At 43.1% G+C, this 22,946-nt stretch overlaps 1 pseudogene across 1 annotated transcript; it reads left to right on the forward strand.

The window, feature by feature from the left end:
- The first annotated feature begins 18,996 nt into the window (after nucleotides 1-18,996).
- On the forward strand, nucleotides 18,997-19,575 carry LOC311582603 (large ribosomal subunit protein eL19-like; annotated as a pseudogene). Its single transcript has one exon. The product of its transcript is annotated as a large ribosomal subunit protein eL19-like (transcript).
- The last annotated feature ends 3,371 nt before the right edge of the window (nucleotides 19,576-22,946 follow it).

A 22,946-nucleotide genomic window follows, 5' to 3' on the forward strand; every position in this document is an offset into this window, starting at 1 on the left:
AAATCCCGCCCCCCACCAAGTTGCCTTTAGTCATAGTCATAGACAGCAACAGGAAGCAAACTATGACAGGGCTTGAGTGTAGCTATAGGTGTTCTTGGCAGGCACAAGGTCTAGAAGCTTCTATAACTAAAGTAACAGAGGGCTGCAAACCAATCCTGGTTTGCCAAGAGATCCCTCCACCCCTAAACTGTGTGGTTTTGGTGTCTGTTTTCAAGATAATTTGGCTTCTGATGACAAGAGGCAACTATTGTGTGTGGCTGTCACGTGGAGATGTTGAGCAAAATCCTACAGGCACGCCTCAGGTTTGCGCACACTCCCTTAAATGAGCTGTGAGGCTATGCTGCCTCTGTCTGGCACACTCCACTCAGGGCTTATTGGCTTTTGTTTTTCTCTTTTTGTTGAATATAGAGGGGATTCAATCCTCTGTCTCTCTTAAACATATACCAAGGCTTGGCTTGTTCTTCTGTGGCTTGGTGCACTCTCATTACAGAGATGTGTGGCTTGTTGTTGGATTTTTTTCCCCTCATAGAATGTGGCAATACAGAAAGCTGAGGACCCGGATATAGTGGGCAGAGAGGAGATTATCGGAGTAGTTTTATGTCTTTCCTTAGAAGACAAAGATCTCAAAATAAGAAATACTGAAAGAAGTCATTTTCAAGTAACCAATGTCTTTGTTACTAGTTTCCTATCTCATTAGATAATGTAATATAAGGCGTACTATAAGAATCATTAGGAGAGCTGTAGGTTTCAGGCTAGCCTGGGCATAGAGGTCTTTGCTCAAAAATATTAAACTATATGGATAAACAAAATTTCTAATGTACTATTTTTTAAATATAAAATATGAACAATGTAAAGTTTAAAAGAATAAGAAAATACAATACCATACAAAAGAAAGTCTAAGTAATAAGACACATCAATGTCAGAGTTATCTGCTTGTATTTTGTTTGTTTAATGATTCTGCAAAATGACCTGCCTCATCAAAAAATGAAATGCACTGGAACTCAGAGAAAAATCCACAAAAATTATGCCCGGGGCTGGAGAGAGGGCTCAGTGGTTAAGAACACTGTCTATTCTTCCAGAGGTCCTGAGTTTAGTTCCCAGCAACCACATGGTGGCTCATGACCATCTGTAATGGAATCCAATGCCCTCTTCTAGTAATGAAAACAGATCACTCATATAAGTAAATAAATTTTTTTAAAAAAGTCGTGGCCTAAAAGCAGGCACAGATATTTGACATAGCATCTAAGCGCAATAAAATTAACGTCTCCCACTGGCATTGTGTGCTAAAATCCACCTTGGCTAGGTAGCGTCTCCCTTGAGTAATTAGGGTTGAAGGAGAAATCGGTGGGTAGCCCACATCCCATGTGGAGTTGGGTGACATCAAGCACAGGGCTTGGTTTGAGCTGGATCTTCCTAACCAGGCCTGGTCAGATGACCCTTACTGCCTTCTTGCATCGTCCAAGCTCTCCTGGGGTTCAGTTCCTTTTGTTTGAGCTCCCTTAGCCAACACTGATTTATTTTGCCTGTTACCATATAGCACTAACCAAGCACAATGGTACCCGGCATCTCCAATGAGTCTCTTAGAGGCGAGACACGCCTGGCGGTGGTGGGACAGACAGCTCAGATCTTGGTCAGGAAGAGATATCTCGCCAGCATCTGGATCATCTTCAGGCTGTTGGGAGGAGAGGGAGGAAGACAGATTAAGTAGTTCCCCTCTCTCTCTCTGTGGTGTCCTGGTTCCTGCTGCTTCTATTTCATCTTGGAAAAACATCCAGGAAGTGACTACTTGTAGTTATTGGGAGGCCAGGGGTACCTTGAGTGTGCAGTTTGACGGGAAGGGCAGGCTGGCCTGACCCACATCCTTACCTTTCACCACATGGCTTTGTGTTGAAGACACGCCATTTGTGAACTTCTCCAAGGCACCGCCTCTTAAGCTTTTTAGCCCTTTCTACTCACCTTTTCCACCTGAACACGGTTTAAACCAACTTTTTGGAATTGGCATTTTAACTCGCTCTGCACTGGCCGTGAGTCTGTTCCAAGCTCCGGCAAGGGAGGCATCTGCCCACTCGGGGCCTCTCCGGCCCAGTCTGCCCACGCGTGGAACCTTGTTCTCTGGGAACTCACCTCCCCGCTCGGGGAGGGCCCGGTTGGGGCTGCGGGAGGCCCCAGTCTCAGACCTTCCCAGGCGCCAGGGAGTGAGTCAGCACGTGGCCCCGTTGATGAGCTTCCTCCGCCCCAATTGGCATTTTTTAAAAAAGCATATGTAAATATGTTTCTTAAAAACCACTCAGTTCCTGTGATACACTGATGTATGCTCCTGGGAACGTGCAGTACAGAGTGTTCTTTGAAGACAAAGATTTACAACAAAGAAATCGAATTCACTCAGCATATCCTGATTTATACACACCCAGCACTTCAGAGTGTGTTACCTGAACCTGGCAAATGCAAAACTTCCCCCCTGCTAATCTTCTACCTACCACCCCTACTTTTCAAACTCTGCTTGGGTATTCTTTGTCTTATAATGCAAGAAAAGGACAGTATATTTATCCTGTAAATCCCCAAACACTGGAAAACTAAGTCTTCAGCAAACACCCTCAGTATGCAACCTTTAGCTGATAGCTCCCAGCTGGGGACTTAGTGTAAGATCAGAGGACTTCGCTGGGTGTGGAGATACATGCCTGTAATAATGACATGTAAAAGGCAGAGGTGAGCTCAGAGTCAGCCTGGGCTACACAGTGGAACCTTAACTTTTAAAACCGAACAACCAGAGTGTCTTTTTCTCTCTTTTTCTAATGTAGGAACTGGATTTCATATGTAAAAGATGCCTTGGGTTCTGATAACTCTGTGATGAGCCCCACCCATCAAGAGGCGTAACCTTGAACTAACAGACAAGGCTACTATGCACTTACCTATTTCAGCATTTTAAAACATGTATTTATTTTGTTTTTAACTTTGTGTCCCTATATGGATATAGGAACACAATGAAGATGCTCTGTGACGTAGGAACACTGCCTTGGGTCCCTGTAGCTGAAGTTGAAAGCACCTGTGAGCCTTTTCACTCCCAGCTGGACATGGGTGCCGGGAGCCAAGCTCCAGTCCTCTGCAAGAGTAGCAAGAGCACTAAATTGCTGACCAAGCTCTCCAGCCATTTTCATTTACTTTCTTACATTTTTATTTTGTGTGCATGCGTTGTGTATGTGTGCATGAGTTATGTGTAGACTTAGAGTTTTCAAAACCTACTTTATTTAGGGTTCTTAAATATTTCAACCTCACTTCTAGCCCACCCACCAGAGGAAGGTGAGAAAGAACGTTAATAGAAAAAGGGGTTGTGGACTTATTTAGATGTAGTTCCTTGGGCCATTTCTACTCTGCGTTGCCAGGATACCAGCAGTCCAGTCTGATAGCCAACAGCAAACAGAAACATGAGTCCGTAGAGGTAGCACGATCCAGCAGAGGCAGCAAGGCTCTGAGTCAGTGGAAATGGCCAGAATCAGCCAGAGTAAAGCAAGAAGTTCTCAGGGATGTTTCTCTCTGGGAAGTGATGACCAGCGAAGACCAGCGAAGACCAGTGAAGACCAGCGAAGACCAGCAAAGACCAGTGAAGACCAGTGAAGACCAATGGAGACCTGAGAAGCGTTGCGTGGAGGTGTAGCAATGCAAAAGAGTTGTCCCACTGTCTGTGGGGTCCTATTTATCTTCCTTCCACATCCTCCCCCCCCCCCGCCCTCTCACATGTCAGCTCCCAGCAAAACATCACATGCCCTCTTACAAGACATCTTCCATAAATACACCGCGTGACACAACTGAGTCTTCAAATACACCAGAAACTTCCACTTCAGTTATGTTCATGAGTAAGGGTGTGTGTGTGTGTGTGTGTGTGTGTGTGTGTGTGTGTGTGTGTGTAAGTCAGAGGACAATGTGTAGAAGTAGTTCTTGCTTTCCACCACGTTGACCCTTACGCCATCAGATTCGGCAACAGGCACATTTGCCCACTGAGCGTCTCTTCCAGCACCACGTTCATCATTATCATCCCAATCAATTACTTGTTATTTGAAGTGCTGGAGTTGAACCCAGATGCTTACATATGTCAGGCAAGCACTCCATGACAGGAGTTCCAGTCCCAGCCTTGACTTTTCCTGTCTTTGCTTCCTTCAGCTACTGACACGGAATGCCTGGGTGGTAGCTGAGCTCTCTTTATGGGCTGCCATGCCCTGCAGAACACCACATATCCCCTTGTGAGGACACTGAGATCACATCCAAGTAAGCGTTTCTCTCTCAGTTAATTTGGCAATTTAATGATCTGTACTGAAAATATTTGTATTCCGCATGGATGTAATTTAAATTTTTTAAATTTATTTTTTGAGACAAGTTCTCTCTGTTGGCTTTAAACTTGTGATCCTCCTGCCTCAGCCTTCTGAGTGCAGGAATTACAGGTGTGTACTGTTCCACCTGGCTCACATTTTTCATATTTCTACAAGAAATTTTATTTTTTAATTATTATTATTTTTCAGTTACAGAGGTAGCTCCCATTTTTATTATCTGAAGTAGATTAATGTAGCAGACATATGTTCCTAGATTTTGGTTCCTTTTTGCTTATTAGGTTTAATTTTAAATCGATATATAAAACTGTAAGAATCGTGTGTGTGGTATTTTCATATACGCGTACACTGTGTAGAAATTTCATTTCGAAGTCAGTATCTCAGAGCCACAGTGCTGGAACAGCGCGAAGATTCAGCACCCAAAATAATGGACACTATTTAAACCTAAGTGGCTGATGGAGGTGGATAACTTGTGATGACGTACTAAGCAACTAGCGTGAATAATGTGGTAGAAGGCTTGAGAATGACATGTGATGATACCGAAAACCCATTGCTACAGCAGTGTAATTGGAAAACTAACATGCTGAGCCTGGAGAATCCCCCAACGCTGTGAGCCATTGCAAGCCTGAGTGTACGTACGCAGAAACAAGATTGAAAGCGGCGAAGACTCAGGTGTGAGGGTTGTGTTCTCCTTCTGTTTATGATTCACAGAGGGAAAATTCAACCGTACTATTTTGTTAGGAGAAAGGACAGTAGAGACTGGGGGATGGTTCAGAGGCTAAGAGTGCTTGCTGTGTTAGCACAAGGACCTGAGTTCTAGTCCCCAGCACCAGTGGGAAAGCCAGGTGTGGCTCAATGCATTTGGAACCCCAGCACTCGGAAGAGAAGACAGGGACACAGAGACAGGGGGATCATGGAGCCTGACTGGCAGCCCCCCTAATTCCTGGTTCAGGGAGAGATTCTATGTCAAGTGAACAAAGTGAAGAGTGATAGAGCGAGGCCCCTCAAAGTCCTCCTCTGATCTTTGCACGTGCAAATACAGAATGTGTCCTTGCACACACATGAGTATACAGAACACACACACACACACACACACACACACACACACACACACACACACACACACACACACACTAAAAGGACTGGCTAAGGGCAGAGTTACAAAGGAAGCATAAAACCTCTGCTCTCTGCTTTGAGAAAGTGCATGCCAGTGAGTTCCTCCTCAGCTTTGATCACTAGAGGTCACTAAAGTCACAGGGATTATAGCTCTTCCTGTTTTTTTGAGTTAAGGGCTTGCTTCTGGCTTTCTCTTGCTCTGATTTCAAGCATTTACTGGAATATCTCTTTCTGCTTAGATTTCAAGAAGAGTAAACTGTTTGAATTAGTTTCCCCCCATACCCCGTCAATATTAATATTCCCTGAAACAGACAGCCATCTATCCATGGGAGTATTCAAAACAGATGGGTGGTTTTGGAGAAGTGATTTATTCCCTCCTCTGATACCAAAGGGCTTGTTGGCTGATACCAGACCAATGTGAGTTCTGAGTAATGTTGTTGAGACAGAACCACAGCGTGCCCAAACAGCAGCACACACCGTTTCAAACGAAACAGCATGGGCCATTTCAGGGAGAAAACGTCCTGCCTTTACTGGTAACGTGTGTGGGGTGGGAGGGTTTCAATGAAGCAGAACATTTGAGAACACTCAATGCATCTTTGAGTAACAGACTGAACTCCCTTTTCATGTGTTAATGCTTCTTCTTCTTCTTCTTCTTCTTCTTCTTCTTCTTCTTCTCCTCCTCCTCCTCCTCCTCCTCCTCCTCCTCCTCCTCTGTCTCCTCCTCCTCCTCTTCCTCTTCCTTCTTCTCTCTTAAAGTCCACATTAACCCAAAGTTATGGAGAGGCAGACATTATCACAAAACTAGATTGGGTCCCGAAAACCTTCCAAGAGACTGCTTTCTTTCACAGGGCCTCCCAAGTAGAGCTAGAAAACACATGGTTGTTACTGTCAATGTTCTTAACACACCGACATCCAAGAGAAAGGTAGTTCATGTCCCACATTGAAGTTATCATGCTTGGCCAAGATGCACCAAGTAGAATGCGTGTATTCATCAGGAGTTTAAAATGGCAAAGATGTGATAGGTGGTGAGCCTCTCCCATGGTCAATGCCTCAGTTACCAACAGCTACCCTGCTTACCTGGCTGTGAGAGCGAGCCCTTGTCTGCACAGTTTCCTAAAGTCCTCTCTGTAAGTAAGGACCGCCAATGTTCAGATAGCTGACAGGTCCAAGGCTGAGCTTTTCTGACAAGCCATAAACTAAGAGCCTTCAAGCCAACATCAACGTTTTGCACTAGAGCTTACTCCCTATGCAATGGACTTGATTTGACTTTGATCTCCGTTAACTTTGAAGTAGCCAAGGTCCCTACTTTCCATAAGGTTTTTCTCCACCTCTCCCCGAAGTTAAATGTGACAGGCGGGCAAAGAAAACTCCGAACCTTGAAAGAAGCGAAACTAGATGCGGTCAGGTATGTGTTTGTACAATTTTGTTTAATGTAGCACACTGCTGTAGTTAAAGCACTTCATGTCAGAGAGTTATTCATTAAATTGTAAGTGATAGTTGCACTTTCCATTGCATCACGGGAGATATATTGTTGAGAACCTGTTGTGTGATCCACTTGAAAAGTTCATTTAATTGCAAGACTACAGGGTATAGTTAATGGTGCAATAAAAACTATTGCTACAAACTAGATTGGATAAAGGAAATGTTTGCCTGAGATCTGATATTTGAGAACATATATGCAAAAGCTAGGTATTTCATGCAAGTTCATAGAATTGAATTCAACACTTGAATTTGTGTTTATAAAGTGATTTACACTCATATCTCAAGCAATCTTTGATCTTTTTCCTTATTATGCTCTAGCGACATGAAAGAATTTGTTTTTAATGCTCTAAAGACAGTTGCATTGAATGATGGAATCTATATACAGATGGACACATGTGCATATATGTATGCATGTATGAAATTTGCATCTGAAAAGAGTAATTACAAAACCCGGCCCACCCCAGGCATCATTTATCTCTCCCATGACACCCCACTGACTTCAGTCCCTTCTCCTAAGTGTGGGAAGGTGATAGGAAAGGTAAGTACAGATTTGTGTCATGTGACCTCAACTGTAGACTGCCCTCAGGTCTGTGCTTGTAATTACTTCAGCCTTAAGCAGAAAGAAGCTGAAGTGAGTGACCTTTCGTGTCATCAAGAAGGACTCTGTTCTTTTTTGGATATGTCAGGGCCTGGTCACTTTCGAATCCAGGAGACTCATTGGGTATTTTGTCTGACTAGTAATTCAGTGAAGACATTTGCAAGTGGCACTGAAAACACTTTGGAGTAGGAAGCAAGCTCCTCATATCCTTGGGGACTAACATGTTCATTCCTGCACCAGCTTTCTGATTCCCTTGGACATTTGGGGGAGAAAAGCCAGAAGGAGATGTACTTATTGTCTATACTGGAAAAAAATGTAGGGGATGCTCTTTAAAGATGAGGCTTCAGAGATAAAGAAGTGATAGAAAAAAAGAAAACAAATAACCCATGTGCCTCTAGGCTCATGCTCCTTGGTGAAAACTGGGCCTAGTAAAATGAGACAGCATGCAGGCGAGGAGACCCACGGCTTTAACTGTGTGTTGTGGGATAACCCTGAGATCGTGTTAGCAGACTAGCTTATCACTCTACCTTTGGATCTTTGAGCCTCAGATCTTAAAGCCATGTGCTAGTGGGAAAGCTATTAAACCTCCTTGAATCTCAGCTTCATCATTTCTGAAGTAGAGCTGGGACCCACGTGGAAGAGAGACCATGAGAATCAAGAAAGAATCTTACTGTGAGCCACTTGTGTGTGCCCTTCTGTGCAGGTGGGTTGTATGATGAAGTGGGGCCATTACTTGTATCCTACAAAGTGTTAGTCAACTATTGAGTCATTATTAGTGTTACTCTTAGTCTATATTTTAGATGCACTTATTTCTACTATTTAAAAGACTTCACTGAGCAAAATAGATGGGCTAGGATTGACGTAGGAATTCTACTTGTTAATGCAAAGCCAAATGTAAGTAACCATTTCTCCCCAAGGGGGGAAATCACTAACAAAGAACTTAACTTGGACGTTGGAATGCTTCCACTTTTCTTTCTTGGACACTAAGGTGTCCCCGAGGTATGACGAGACACAGAGTTAGGAGTTGGTGTGGAAGAGACATAATGACTGAACACAGACTATGATTTTAATTACTTTTAAGAATGAAGATCTTATTCTTTTGCCTGTTCTTGTGACTCTTTCTTTTTGTCCTATTGGGTTGCCTTGTCCAGCTTCAATGCGAGGGCTGCTGCCTTGTCTTATTGTATCCTGGTTTCTCCTGTTTGGCTGTTGTCTCTTGGAGACCTGCTCTTTTCTGAAAAGGGAATGGAGGGGGAAGTGGATCTGGGAGAGAAGGAAGTTGGGGAAAGCTAGAGGGAGTGGAGGAAGTGGAAGCTGTGTTGGGACGTATTGTATGAGAAAAATCTTTACATTTCTCTCATATATTGTATGAGAGAAAAAAGAGAATCTACTTTAAAAAAAAACCCAAACCAACAAAATAGAAAACCATCTTAGCATGTACTTCTATTTGAAGGACAAACATCTACAGTTAGACACACACCACTCAGTAGACCCAGAAAGAGTTGATGTTTGGGGGCTGAACACTCACCTGCAAGGAATGCCGGAATAGTCTTGACGTTCCTTGTATGTGCTGAAAATGTTTAAACCATGCAGACAAATTATAGGTCCATCCTCGAAAAAGCTGACACTACAGGATGAGACCCAAAGAATTAAATGTCTTAGGGAAAACACTTCTGTGCATCCTTGAGGGGCATTAAAATTGAAGCCAAACAGAAGTTCAGGACACATGTAACTGGGGCTAACTAAACCAGGTGGGAACTCCTCTGGGGTGTTTCTTCACGAGCTAGGCTCCTATTGGACAATGGCTTTGTTCAAAGCCTCAAAAGACACCCCAAAGAGTCAAGATCAGCTGTCAACCTGATAGCAAATGAGCAGACAACGAGCCGTGAGAAGAAACAGCACTGAAGCTTGAGAACGTGCTAGAAAGCCAGCCCATGCCTGCTTCTCGAGTTGAGTTTGGTTAAATTGTTATAAAAATTATCTTCTGAGCTCCGTTAGCTTTATGTGGAACAAGGCAGCGTTGGGTGATGTGCAAACGTGGAAGGACTTGAGTGCTGTGACACAGTCAGCAGCTAGGATAATGCATCATATTTTTAATAAAGTGCTCACAAAATGCTCTATTGTGTGGTCAGGGGCTTCAGTCAAAGGTCCTCCTGTGGAAACATGTCAGGAATGTCGGAGCTGTCCTGAAGAATATTCTATGCTAGCTTGGAGGGTGAAAAACGAGGGCGTAAATAACAAGAGCCAAACAAAATGGGACTCGTACACTAATGTGCTCTTTGAATGTCTGTTCAAGTAAAAGTCACTTGGGCCTAAACAGAAACAGACTCCAGACTTAAAGACTCGGTGTTTGAACTCTGGCAATGGTCTCTGTGCCCAGAGACTTTGCCCACACTATTGGTTTTCGGTTTTGGAGAACGTAGTGTTATTTATTTATCTTGATTTCTGAGACAGGGTCTTACAGGGTTCAGGTTGACTCCAGACTCATTATGTAGCCAAGGACGAGCAACCTTGGGATTCTGACCCTCTCGCTGCCGTCTCCCAACTCTGTGGTTGCAGGGGTGCACCGCCACACCAAGCTGAAGGTATTGTTTTAAAACGTAACCTAATTTTTATCACCAATTCATTGGTTAAGGCTGCTATATTAAGTATGTTACATTTCAATAAGTATCCATAAAACACACATGCCTGTACTCACCTGCATTTAGTTATTTCTTGCGGGGGGGGGGGTGACGTTGATCTACAAAATTGATGACCCAGAATTGATATGTTAATTCTATCAGTTGCTGAAAAGCCTAATTTAAGTCAGTATCCATTTTCTGTCCGTGAAAAACATGTATAGTAGTTAAAGCAACTGCCATTGCTGTTTGTTCAGTGGTGGTCACCTTTCTCCTCTGGCTAGCTGGAGGTCCAGTGTCTGGAATGGTTGGAAGAGTGGGAACCTGAATCTTCATCTTCAATGGACTATTCGTTGGCTCCGGCTGGTGTGGTTATTGCCGGTGCTGCAGTCTGTCCACATGTAATGTGAAATCCATCAGAGAAGGGGGTAACATTACGAACCCCAATTAGACTAGACGTCCCAGAGAAGTCAAAGAAGAAATGGACTGAGGTTTCCCCTTCGGTGGTTTTGTTCTGGCAGCGCTTCGGCTTTCATTTCAGATGATTCATTGACACGGCACACTGACATTGTTCATTGAAGACCAGGCGGCACTGTCATCAGTGATAATTTATAGTCGTTTATCGCGGGGAGCCTATGGTCTTTTTGTTCATAAAGTGTTCAGTGAAGTGTTCAGTAAAGCAATCGCAGAAGTATGTGATATCAGTAAGTGGTTATAATGGGACAAAATTAAATTATTGCAAGGTTTCACAAGGACAGATCCATTATGGCAAAATAAAGCCATAGATAAGACATGGGAAATAAAACAAGGTTTCTGACCATGGTAGCCATTCACAACGAGCCTGGACAGTGTGAGGCGGGTGGAGGAAGGGGGCCGAGGACCAACAGAGGTGAGGTGGTCTAGCAGACGGTGAGGCGACTACCAGGCTTATAGACTGGCAGCCTGGGAGTGTGTGCTAGCATTATTCCCTGAGCTGGAGAAAGAAACAGGAAGACAGCACACAGAGAGGGGCAGATAGCGAATGGACAGCAGGCAGGCTTAAACAGCGGATATTATAAAAAGACAGAGAAGTACATATTTTCTAGAATAGTACTCAAAATAACAGGGGATCAAAATCGAAGGCATCAAGGGCTTTGGTTACTACACAGAGATGTTTCAGCCATGATTCAATGAAGTTTAACTAAATATGACTACTCGTTATGATAAATTTGAGAAAAACGGCAATACATCTTCTAAAAAGGATTTGCAAGCTTAGTATTTTATTTAATAATTTTACCATTAGGAAGCTAGGAAACTAACCATTGAGGGACACAGTGCACTAGAGCAAAAGAATCAAAGAATGAAGTCAAGCTGGAAAGCCAACCAAAAGGCTGAAAAATAACCATGCATAAACTAACACAAGATAATCAGCCTTTTAAACTAGTTTTCTTGATGACTGTTTAAAAATGTGAGTTTGTTTTTGTTTTTTTTTTTTTGTTTTTGGTTTTGATTTGATTTGATGTTTCCTTGCTGAACAAAGCACAATCATAAAAAACACATATTGTCTCTCTAGGTTCTCGGCTTTGGGGTCTGGGAGCTGCTTCTCCATCCATCGACCCCCAGTTGATTGCAGCTTCTTCACTGTGCTCTGGTTCTGGGTGTTGCCTGGAAGCTTGTATGGTGTTGTCTGGAGCTTATAACAGGGACTCTCCCATCCCAACAGCTTCGTACCCCCCAGAACGATTGATGAGATGCAGAGCACAGTATGGAAGCCATCATTTTTTGTTTGTTTGTTTGTTTATTACTCACAGGAGTGACATCTTCACTCCTGTCCTAGGCCATTGCCAGTGACCAATCTCGATACAGGATGGGAAGGTTCTGCCTAAGAACAGAATGTCAGGAGGCCCAGATCGTCAAAGGACATCTTGGAATTGGGAGTCTAGCTATTTCATGCGTGATGGTGATAATGACAACGTATTAGCTGCGTGGAGGTGGCTCGGTTGTTAAGAGTGCATAATGCTTGTGTAGTGGGCAAGAGTTCCGCTCACGGCATGCATATCAGATGACACACAACCACCTGTAACTCCAGCTGTGGGTTGTTTTATGCCCTTTCCCAGACTCCATGGGTACCTGGACTAACAAACACATGTATACCCTTCCTGCCAAAAGTACAAACAAATGGTTAACTAGGCAAAATGAAGGCTATAAGAGGAAAAGGACAATATATAAAGATAACAGATACTGCTTGTCTCCATCCTAAGCAATGTTTTTTTTTCCTACATAGGTTTTTGACATTTTAAGAGAATTGTACAGTGGTCTGAAGATGTGGCTCAGCCATTAAGAGCATTTGCTGCTCTTCCAGAGGACTAGTTCCCAGAACCTGTGTGGAAGCTCACAGCTGTCCATAAATCTAGTGGCGGGGGGACCTGATGTCTGTGCATGCCCTCATGTGACATATGCCTACAAAGATGCATACCCATAAATAAAAGTAATAAAAAAATTGGAGGGAGAGATGGCTCAGAGGTTAAGAGCACTGACTGCTCATCTGGAGGTTCCAAGTTCAATTCCCAGCAACCACATGGTGGCTCACAACCATCTACAATGTGATCTGATGCCCTCTTCCGGCCTGCAGGTGTACATGCAGACAGAGCACTGTATTCATAATAATAAATAAGTAAATCTTTAAAAAAATTTGAATCTTTAAAAAATTTATAATTATCACAAATTTGCCCATTTCCTTCTTTGTAAATGCTAAAGAAACATGGAACAACCATTGATCAGTCAATATGAATTATTCTTACACTCAGTATGAACACACAGACTACAAACCAAATTCCTAACCAACAAGCATGAAGCATCCTAATAAGTCCTCATGGTTAGTTAAACTGAGAATGCCGGGATTTGAAAGGACCCGCATGCCTCCAAGCACAGGTATCTTGTATGAATTCAAAGATAATAACTAGGCCTGGTTGGCAAGTGTGAGGCTAATGTTTACTTTCATCTTCTGAAGAGATTCTTTGTGCCTAGGCTGGTGGCCTCTCAGGTGAGATTCTAACTTCAAGTGGCATTGATTTTCAACAGATATTTATTAAATGCTTAATAAGTATTTCAAGCAAAATGCTTTCTTAGCCAACTGCACAGCCGTCCAAGATTCATGAGGAATTTCAAGGTGTTTTTGGAAGGAAAAGTTGCTGCAAATGTTTATACTTGCACCATGAAATCCAGACCCTGCCCCAGCACAGCAGAGGTTGGCATTTGGAAACATGAAAAGCAATACAGAAGTTTTCTGCAGCATTTACAACCTCAACTGCTTGCTCCATGGAGGGGCCATATCTGCGATTCTGCGCATTTAACCCTGAGCAGTGTCTGTTGACACCCAACAGAGGTCGATCCTGGTATTTTATTATTTACTGGTATTTCCTTCTGCAGGATGTCCGCTCTGCTTGTCTTCCCGCATGAGAGAGTGCAGATGTTCCTGAAAGCTGCTTTGCGTGGATTGACTTGAAGCAAGATGCTGGGAGAGAAGGGGTGGAGCTTAAGAGGGGCCAGCTGGTGTGGAGGGCCAGGAGGGGGTCAGCCAGCAGGACTTTGCAGCTACTGAAACATGTTCTTCAGGAAACAGATTCATTTTGTTTCTGCTGAATCAAAGGATGAAATGTTCTGCCACTCTTTTAAAGTTTCAAGATCCAAACGTTATCATGACAAGAGTGTTCTTGGGTCATCTGTTTCCGAGAACTGTCACTAACACGTTTCTTGAGGTCTGTGGTGCAGAGACCTGGATGTGGGTCCAATGAACATGGAAGAGGTCTTGTGACTGCAAGTAGGGATGGATGAACTATTGTGAAGTCCAAAGAGCTGTATGTACGTCTATCAGAACGACCCTTAAGTAAGCAGACCACTGCCCCCTGTGAAGGCATTTACAAGGCTGTTTGTGATACAGGCTCCAATAAAATGTTTAATCGTCTATGCCATATTGCATGCTTGAATAGTTTCCCAGTAGATAGAAAGCACCAAGGTCTGTCCCAGGGAAGGAAAAGGCCTTGAGGATGTTGTTCTTAAGAGGGTGCATTGAGAAGCTACATCTAGGTCACTCATGAGCTATGATTATAAACATGTTCCTCAAGGGCACTCTCATCATATATGAAGAAACACACAAGAGGAAGTCAGACACTAGGGTGTGGGCTAAGCCAAGACTCAGAAGCAGAGCGGGGCGTTTACACATGCATTTGCACCACATATATGCACTATGGAACGCAGAAGCACTTTGGTCCCATTCAAATCACAAAGTAAGCGCAGAGTCCATAAAGATTAGTCTGAGAAGTAAAATGATCATGAAGAAGTCCCTGACTTCGTTTTCCCTCACACTTCCACAGATGACGAAGATTATGTCAGAGCTGAAATAAAATGAACGGATGATGGGCACAGACAGAGTAAGGCAGAGAGATGTCAAGTTACAAGTTCAACTTACAAACTGTTCACAGCCAAGAGCTTCTCCTTTGCCAACCAAACCCTTAAGTGCTTGAGCACAGCATACAAGGTAGGCTGAGTCAGATGTGCAATGGTTGTGTTAATATCCTTGAGTTGGTACAGTCTTCTTTAGAAAGCCTGACTGGTTTTACTGCCTTATCATCTTCATCACTGGCAAGCAGGGCTGGCTCTCTGAGACAGTGATGAACAAAACATGAAAGCTGTCCATCTCGAAAAAGAATGGTAAGAGAGAAAAATACATTTCTTCCATTGGCAACCCCAGGACCATGTGTGACAGGACTGATGATAATATTTAATGAATATTTGCAATGCAGGTACCATTAGACACTTGTATGCGTCATCTTATATAAACCTCATAGGAACCCAATTGGTCGAGACTATCATTGTTGTTAATGAAAAATTACAGATCAAATGCACTCACCATTTACCCAGAACAGTAAGTGAAAGTCTCTCTTTGAAACACAGCCTTACACTCAGAGACCATTCTTTTCCCACCGGCCCTTGTTCCTTTCTTTAACAGTCCTACGTACAGTGGCTCACACAGCACTGTAGAGGGGCCAGCCACTGGTGCTGTCTCTTGGAAAGACCTAACATGCTGCGAGCGCTTCCTCATCTCCTGCCCTAGCCATTATAGCAAGCCATCTCATTGTATACTCTGGCAGGTCTTGCCTCACTTCCCCATTAAATCTGTGCCATGCAAAGTTCCCTTGATTCTTTGATTTTCTTCATTGTGCTCATTTCTTTCTGGTATTTTAGCACTATTTTGTATTAGATTTTTTTTACCCTCATTTTAGGATGCGTGCTTGCACTGCCTCCTTCTCTTCCTTCTTCATAGAACTTAGATCAGTTCAGTGCCTAACAGACAAGAGGTAATCTACTGATACTTAATTTGTTCCTATGCATAAATATATTGATGAATGTTTTACTTGGCTTGAAGTAAAGGACAAAAACCATAATCATTCCATCTTTATTTCCACCCTCTACCTTCGCCTACTGCACTCTGTTACTGTACTTATGAAATGCCGAGCTTTAGTCTGCTCATCCCCTGTCCAATGCGAAAACTCACTACACTGTTAAAGGAAGACAGCTGTGCCACGAATGGCCAAGTGTCCATGTAAACCTGACCAACCTTCGCCTGTGTCTCCAAAAGTCTCCTTTCTGCATGAGAGAACAGCCCAAGGATCAGCTCTTGGTGGTGATGGTGGTGGTGGTGGTGGTGATGGTGGTGGAGGAGGTGGAGGTGATGGTGGTGGGTTTTGTTGTTGTTGGTGGTAGTGGTGGAGGTGGTGGTGGTGGTGATGGTGGTGGTGGTGGTGGTTATCTGGGTGCATCATTTTCAGGGATGACTTTTAAGCATATGATGAGCTTCACACAGCTTTCCCCAGCTAACTGCAGATCAGGGTGATAAAGTTTTAGTGGTCGATGATCCAAAGAAACAATCTAGATCTGCGAATCATTCTGTGGAGGGAAATCACTTGCTCACCTTAGGTGTAACACCCACTGGCACTTTAAAAACATAAGCCATGTACCTTCAAGATTTATTTGTGTCAATGTCTCTTTTACCTACATTTTTATAATGGGTAAGACATTTTGTAAGATTTGCTGGAAATCTTGGGCCAGTTTTACCATCTTTTTGAAGTAGGAGACATATCAATTTTCTGATTTTTTTGGTTTAACATATTCTTTAAAAAAAGAAGTCATCCCAGTTGTTCACTTTGCACCCAGAATCAAATGGAGACACAAATTCAGGCCGAAGACCTTGTATTGGGAATTCGGTTTGTTTACCTCTCCTCCTCCTCCTCCTCCTCCTCCTTCTTCTTCTAATAAAATTGCACAGCAGCAAAAATAAAATAAAATAAAAAGAAGTTATTACAATTCTGCTTTTTATTGGCGGGGTGTAGGAATGAGCTTTTGGTTACTGACCAAAAGCTGCCAGGTGAGAGGAGCTTGTGACATTCAATAGGTATTAGGAAGGCTCTGGCTAGATCAAGGCAGTTTATGTGTCCATGTTGATACATGGTGCACTACCAAGCAATGAAGGGCATCTGTGGATTCCTCTTAAATACAGCTGAGCTGCCTAGACTCCCCGTGGCCCTTCTAGCCAGGTTAGGTTACAATAGACTTTGCAGCTATTAAAGCTATACGTTAGCTTAGATTGACTTTCTACTTACATTAATTTAGATGGAGCAGGACTTTTTAGAAAGACCATACTGCCTGGAAGACTCCCTGTGTTGAGGTGCTAAAGGCTTTTTATTTTCTTTTTTAAAGAACAAGATTCAGTTTGACCCGTGGTGTCAAGGGAGGTTGGGCCCATTCAGAGAGAAAGGTGTGGCTGCCGGAGCGCTCATGGCAATGCCACAGGTGACTGCTGCTTTTCAGTCCTGGCCTCCCAAGAAGCCGAGCGCTCATGCCAGAACCAGAAACGGAGATAACCTCCAGTCCTGCCACCAATGACCCAGGTCTGGTACATAGAAGGCCCAAGGGTCCCCAGTCTCCCAGAACAGTGATGCCAGCTGGAGACCAAATGCCGAAACATGCCAGCCTATGGGGGAACATTTTCCATCTAAACCATGGCAGCCTCTCATGATTACTGCTCAGGGGCAGAGAAGGTGCATCAATAGCTGTTTTCTTAAGCAACACAAGCTCGAGAGAAAAAGGTATTTTGAAAACTGCTGATATGAAACACATATTGATGTAGCAAACCTTGATGGAGTTTTCACAAACTAAACAGACATACAGTATTCATACGAAATAGCAACCCCACCACACACCCTCGAAGTGCCTCCTCCTTCTGCCGTAGACCTTGGTAGTGAGACAGTCTCTAACAAGACTTCTAACACACTAACCTGTGGCTAGCGTTACCGTCTCGCCAGCAAGAACGACGCTGCACACACAAACAGGATCCTTCTGCAGTAAAGCTTTAATGCATTTTGAGAGGGAGAGCATAAGCTTACAACAAGTAAAATGGAGACCCCAAACAGCAGAAACCCATCCCTTATATAGCTTCTTTCCCAACTGTCAACTGTCCAGCTACCGGCTCTTCCAACCCCCTCGGAAGCTCCGCCTAGGATGTGTCAGTCCCTGATTGGCTGTTGCTCATCGGGCGAGATGAAGCCACGGGAGAGGCAGAGCACAACAAGTGGAAAATCTCTTCGCACATGCGCAGATTAGTTGTATTAGCATGGGACACAGGATGTCAGCGCCATCTTATAATGGCGAATGTGAGCGCGGCTTCTCACACTAACCTAGCTCGCCTCTCTTTATATTGTGTCTGAATGGGATCCCATAGTGCGGATTCATTTGTATCTGATTTCTTACACTGAGTACATAGTTGTCAAGATCTGCTCTGTCCTTCTACAGATGTGTTCACCATCCATTCTTACCCCTCTTATTAAATAAATACGCCCACCCTGTGTTTAGACACTCTACCCCCATAGACATTTGGATGGTAGCCACTGTGGCTTGAGGTTATTGCAAATGGTTCCTTCTGCTAAGCACTTTCTAGTTGTCTCTTAGTAAAGCCCAATTTGTATTTTTTTTAATGGAATATATGGGCTAACAGCTAGATCAGAGGAATAGGAGATACCATCAACAGTCATTCCACGGAGGCTGAGCCAGGTAACATCACCAATACTAGTGTGTAAAGAAGTGAGCTGCTGGTGGACGGAGACAATATAATGTGTTTAAATCTGCATTTCTTCATGACTTATGAATTTGGTAATGGATTGTTGCTCATTTGGATATTGTAGTGGGTTGAGTGAGAAATGTCCCCCATTGGCTCTAGGTATTTGAACACTCGCTCCCCCAGCTGGTGGCGTTGCTTGGGAAGGTTTTGGAGCCTTTAGGGGTGGAGCCTTGCTGGAGGAACTGAGGTGGGTGTTGGAAACTTAAAGCCTTGAGTCACTTCTAGTTCATGCTCTCTACTTCCTTTGTGTGGTTAAGATGTGATCACTAGTCTCCTCTGTCCTGGCTCGCCTATCGTTGTGACTCTTTCTCTGGGACCATTGATAAAAGTTAACTCTTTCATCCATAAGTCACTTTTGGTCATTGTGTTTTATTACAGAAACAAGAAATCACTGAGATATCTTTGTGAAGTCTCTTTTTTCACTCCCTTTAACCAGTTCTCTATTGAGTGGGCTGTATTTTTCTTCTATATTTATAGTTCTTTAGATAACAATCTCTCTCTCTCTCTCTCTCTCTCTCTCTCTCTCTCTCTCTCTATATATATATATATATATATATATATATATATATATAAAATATCTTCCCACATAGTGGGTTGTTCTTTTTGTTCACTTAATGTATTTCATGAACATATGCTCTCTTTCACTTAGACAAAGCTACAAGGCAAGAATGATGCAGTGTTGCCTTTAGCTGCTGCCTTTCAGCCCTGAGTATGCTCTGGCTACAGAAGAGGCTTGCTTCTAGTGTCCTCTGCTGTGGAGAAAAAGGTCTGGTTGGACCTCAGTGAGAGCAGTGAAATTGCCAATGCCAGCTCCTGTCAGTAAATCAGAAAGCTGGTCAAAGATGGGTTGATCATTCGGAAGCCTGTGACTTTCCATTCCTGGGCTTGATGCAGGAAAAAGAAAACCTACCCTAGCTCGACAGAAGGGCAGGCATATGGGCCCAGGAAGCGGAAGGGTATTGCCAATGCTTCGATGCCTGAGGTGACCTAGACAAGGAGGATGAGGATCCTGCGCCAGCTTCTTAGGAGATACCAAGAATCTAAGAAGATTGACCGCCATGTAGCACAGCCTATACCTGAAGGTCAAAGGGCATGTATTACAAAACCAAGCAGATTCTCACAGAGGACATCCATAAACTAAAGGCCCACAAGGGCCCCAGGAAGCTCCTGGCTGACCAGGCTGAGGCTCGGAGGTCTAAGACCAAGGTAGCCCAGCAGGGAGGAGGAGCGCCCTTCAGGCCAAGGAGGAGGAGATCAACTTTGTCCAAGGAGGAAGAGACCAAGAAATGAAGCTTCCTTCATGTCTGTACATAGTGGCTTGGCTGTAGCCTCACGAGGATCAGTCATTAAAACAACAACAACAACAACAACAACAACAACAACAACAAAGAATGATACAGTGCTTATGGCACAGTGTTCCCAGAATCATGAAACAGTAGAAGTAATTTAAACCCAACTCTTAACATTTATCGTGAGTGTGAGTGTGTGGGTGTGCGGTGTACACATGCGGTCATCAGAAGACAAGTTGTAGGAGTTGGTCTTCTCCTATCATCATGCGGTACAAACCAAGTCAAATTGTCATGTTGGTCAGCAAGGACCTTTGCCAACTGAGCCATCTCATCAGCCCTAAGAGGATTCATTAAAAAAAATTACCTATTGTGATTAATTTAGAAGTACAGGCTATGGTCATGATTACACTAGTATTTTCTAATTCCCCATCAATCAATAAAACACAGAAACCAGTGCATTTTAAAACAGTCTTGGCTCACCTGGGGCAGGGCAGGTAGTAATCCCCTAAATTACCTCCCATATTGGGGCAGATATCCCATACCCTGCCCCCATCCCAAGCCGTCTGCTTCTAATAATTTCTATCCAGCTACCTCCCATCCAGAATCACAAATACTTGCTAATGTTTGTCGTGTAGACCAACGTCTCCATCCTTGCTGGCCATGTGCTTCTTATTCTACCTAACCCATGGCGGCAGTCTCCTTTTTCTTCCTCTTCTTCTCTTGTCTCCTCTCTTCTGGTCTCTCCCAAGAGCCGGGGAACCTTAGCCATGTCTATTCCATTTACCACGCCCTGGTGTATTGGCTTTTCATTGGTCAAACAGGAACAGGGTTTTAGGTAAGGTTACAAACGTTTTGGGGTACATGAGTCTGCTCATTTGGGCAGCAGCCAGACCAGTCTCCAACAGTTATCAATCAGGCATGGTGTCACACAACTGTAATCCCAGCACTCAGGAGGCAGAAGCAGGCAGATCTCTGTGAGTTCCAGGCCAGCCTGGTTCATAAAGTGAGTAGAGGACAGCCAAGGCTACACAAAGAAGGCTTGGCTCGAAACAAACAAACAAACAGAATTACCACCAAGACATTCACATGTGAATACTTAAATCATACAAATTTCTCATCAAAGATGGTCACAAGAGCAAAGGTCCCTCAGAGCTTTCTATGCCAAGTCAAGCCCAGCCATGGGCTTCTTCAACAAACCACCCCAACATTCCGAAAATATTAAACTAGGAAATCAATGTCCAGCTTCCAAAATTACATACAGGAGGCAGCAAAAGCAAGGCTTTGAGATTTAAATTTACCTAAAAAATCGTCTTAGGCTTACTAGGGTAATTAGTGATATTTTTAATTTAAAAACTGAAGACATGAGATATTATTGACATAACTAGGATCTGATGTTAGGACTCAATCCAACATAAGATCTATGTTGGAGGACAAAAAAAAAAGTTATTTAGAACCTCAGCATGGTAACATAAGTGAATGAACACATTCTCCAGAGAATTGGAGTTTACTATGTGAAGTCTTGTAAATAAGGGGTATTTTTAAAGTCTTGGCTCCGCACTGATTTGTTGAAATGATTATTTCCCTCGTAAGACAAAATATATTCTTGTCATATAATTAAATATTTTATAACCTCAAAAACGTGTTTTACAGTAGGACCAACTATGAGTTGGGATTAGGGCTGACTGTACTGTGGTCTGGCGAGAGTTGAAGCAGAGGGCACGGTTTCTAGAAGTTATTTCTTCAGCCTGGAAGCTGAGGATCAGTCAGCTGCTTTCTGCGTCCTTTCTCCCTGCAGATTTGCTGCTTCCTCTGTTTCCTGGAGACAAAGGTATAACTACTTAAAGACTGACGGGACCCCTTTATGTTCCCACCACAAGGGATTACCAATGAACACAATTAGTGTTAAACAAACTTCCGTGGGGGATCCCTGTAAGAATCATATAGGAGTAAAAGCAAAGCATCGAAGTGTTCTACTGTTGGGCACTGAAAGCTCATTGAGGCACTAATGGTGTCTGTGTATTTTGAAAGTCATCTTATGAGTAGGTGGCATTCTCTCCCCCCTTCTTGCTGTCATTGTCACCAGTCCTTCGTTACACAGGTAGTGTAATGCAAATGTACTTCTGGCATGTGAGAACGTCAGCTCTTCTTTTTGAAATCTTTTTTTTAAAAAAAGATTTATTTATTTATTATCTATACAGTGTTCTGCCTGCCTGTCGTGCCTGCCAGAAAGGGGCACACGATCTCATTGTAGATGGTTGCGAACCATCATGTGGTTGCTGGGAATTGAACTCAGGACCTTTTGAAGAGCAGGCAGTGCTTTTAACCTCTGAGCCATCTCTCCAGCCCTCTTTTGGAAATCTTAAGATAGGTATTTAACGGCTATTGCTTATTATAAATGTACAGTTCCAAGTGTTCAGAGCTTGAAAAATGAGTCATTTAGTAGTTGGTTCTCCTAACTAGGTATGCGTCTTTTCTTCTGGAAAATGCAATCAATTCACTATAAACTTTGGTGTTTGTTTTGTTTGCTTTGAGGCAAAGTCTCATATAGACCAGTCTGGCCTCAAATTGTTTGTGTAGCAGAGGCTGGTCTTGAACTCATTCTCCTGCCTCTGCCTTCAAAGTGTTGGGATTGCGGGCATGTGCCATCACACTCAGCTCCCGGCAAAGTTGTAAAATACCAATCTCCCTGAAGGAATGTATGAAGAGATAACCTCACAGTGGCCCAATGTCAATTTTCATGGCTTAAATTTTCTCTAAACATGATCTGTTTTATTTTAAGATATAAATATTTTTAAAAGCATAAGTTGTAAGCAACTGGAAAATTGGTTTTAAGTACATGCAATATATGATTTCAACAATGTTTAGAATCGCGGTGTTATTTCCATGACTGAGATTTCATAAACACACCCTACAGTAACTCTTTGTGGTTTGGTCTGTTTCTGTAAAACTGAGGCATTCATTAAACACAAACACATTTTCTACCCATCATTTTAGATGCCATGCTTTCTTGCATTGTTAGAATGTTTTATGTATACATTTTTTTCTCCCAAATATCCCCTCTGGTTATAACTGTATCCAGATCTAAGTATGCAGGTCGACAGCTAAGTGCTTATCCCAGTGGCCGTCTATACAGGTGTATGAAGGTAAACTGATATTATATGCAAAACCAATTCTTTTCCCGCTACCTCCGGATCTCCTACTGTTCAAACTATTGTGCTAATAGAATTCTTGCTGCCTTTTCTGCTTGGTGCAATATCAATTCTGTTTACTTATCCTTTGCATCCAGTTGAATTAAAATTATAGAGGAAAATCCCTTTTTCTTATTAAGCTGTTTCAGGAAAAGAAAAAAAAAAGTCCTTCAGTGATATCTGT

The sequence above is a fragment of the Acomys minous genome (genome assembly GCF_964271855.1).
Source record: "Acomys minous genome assembly, chromosome: 14".
In the NCBI taxonomy this organism is placed as follows: domain Eukaryota; kingdom Metazoa; phylum Chordata; class Mammalia; order Rodentia; family Muridae; genus Acomys; species Acomys minous.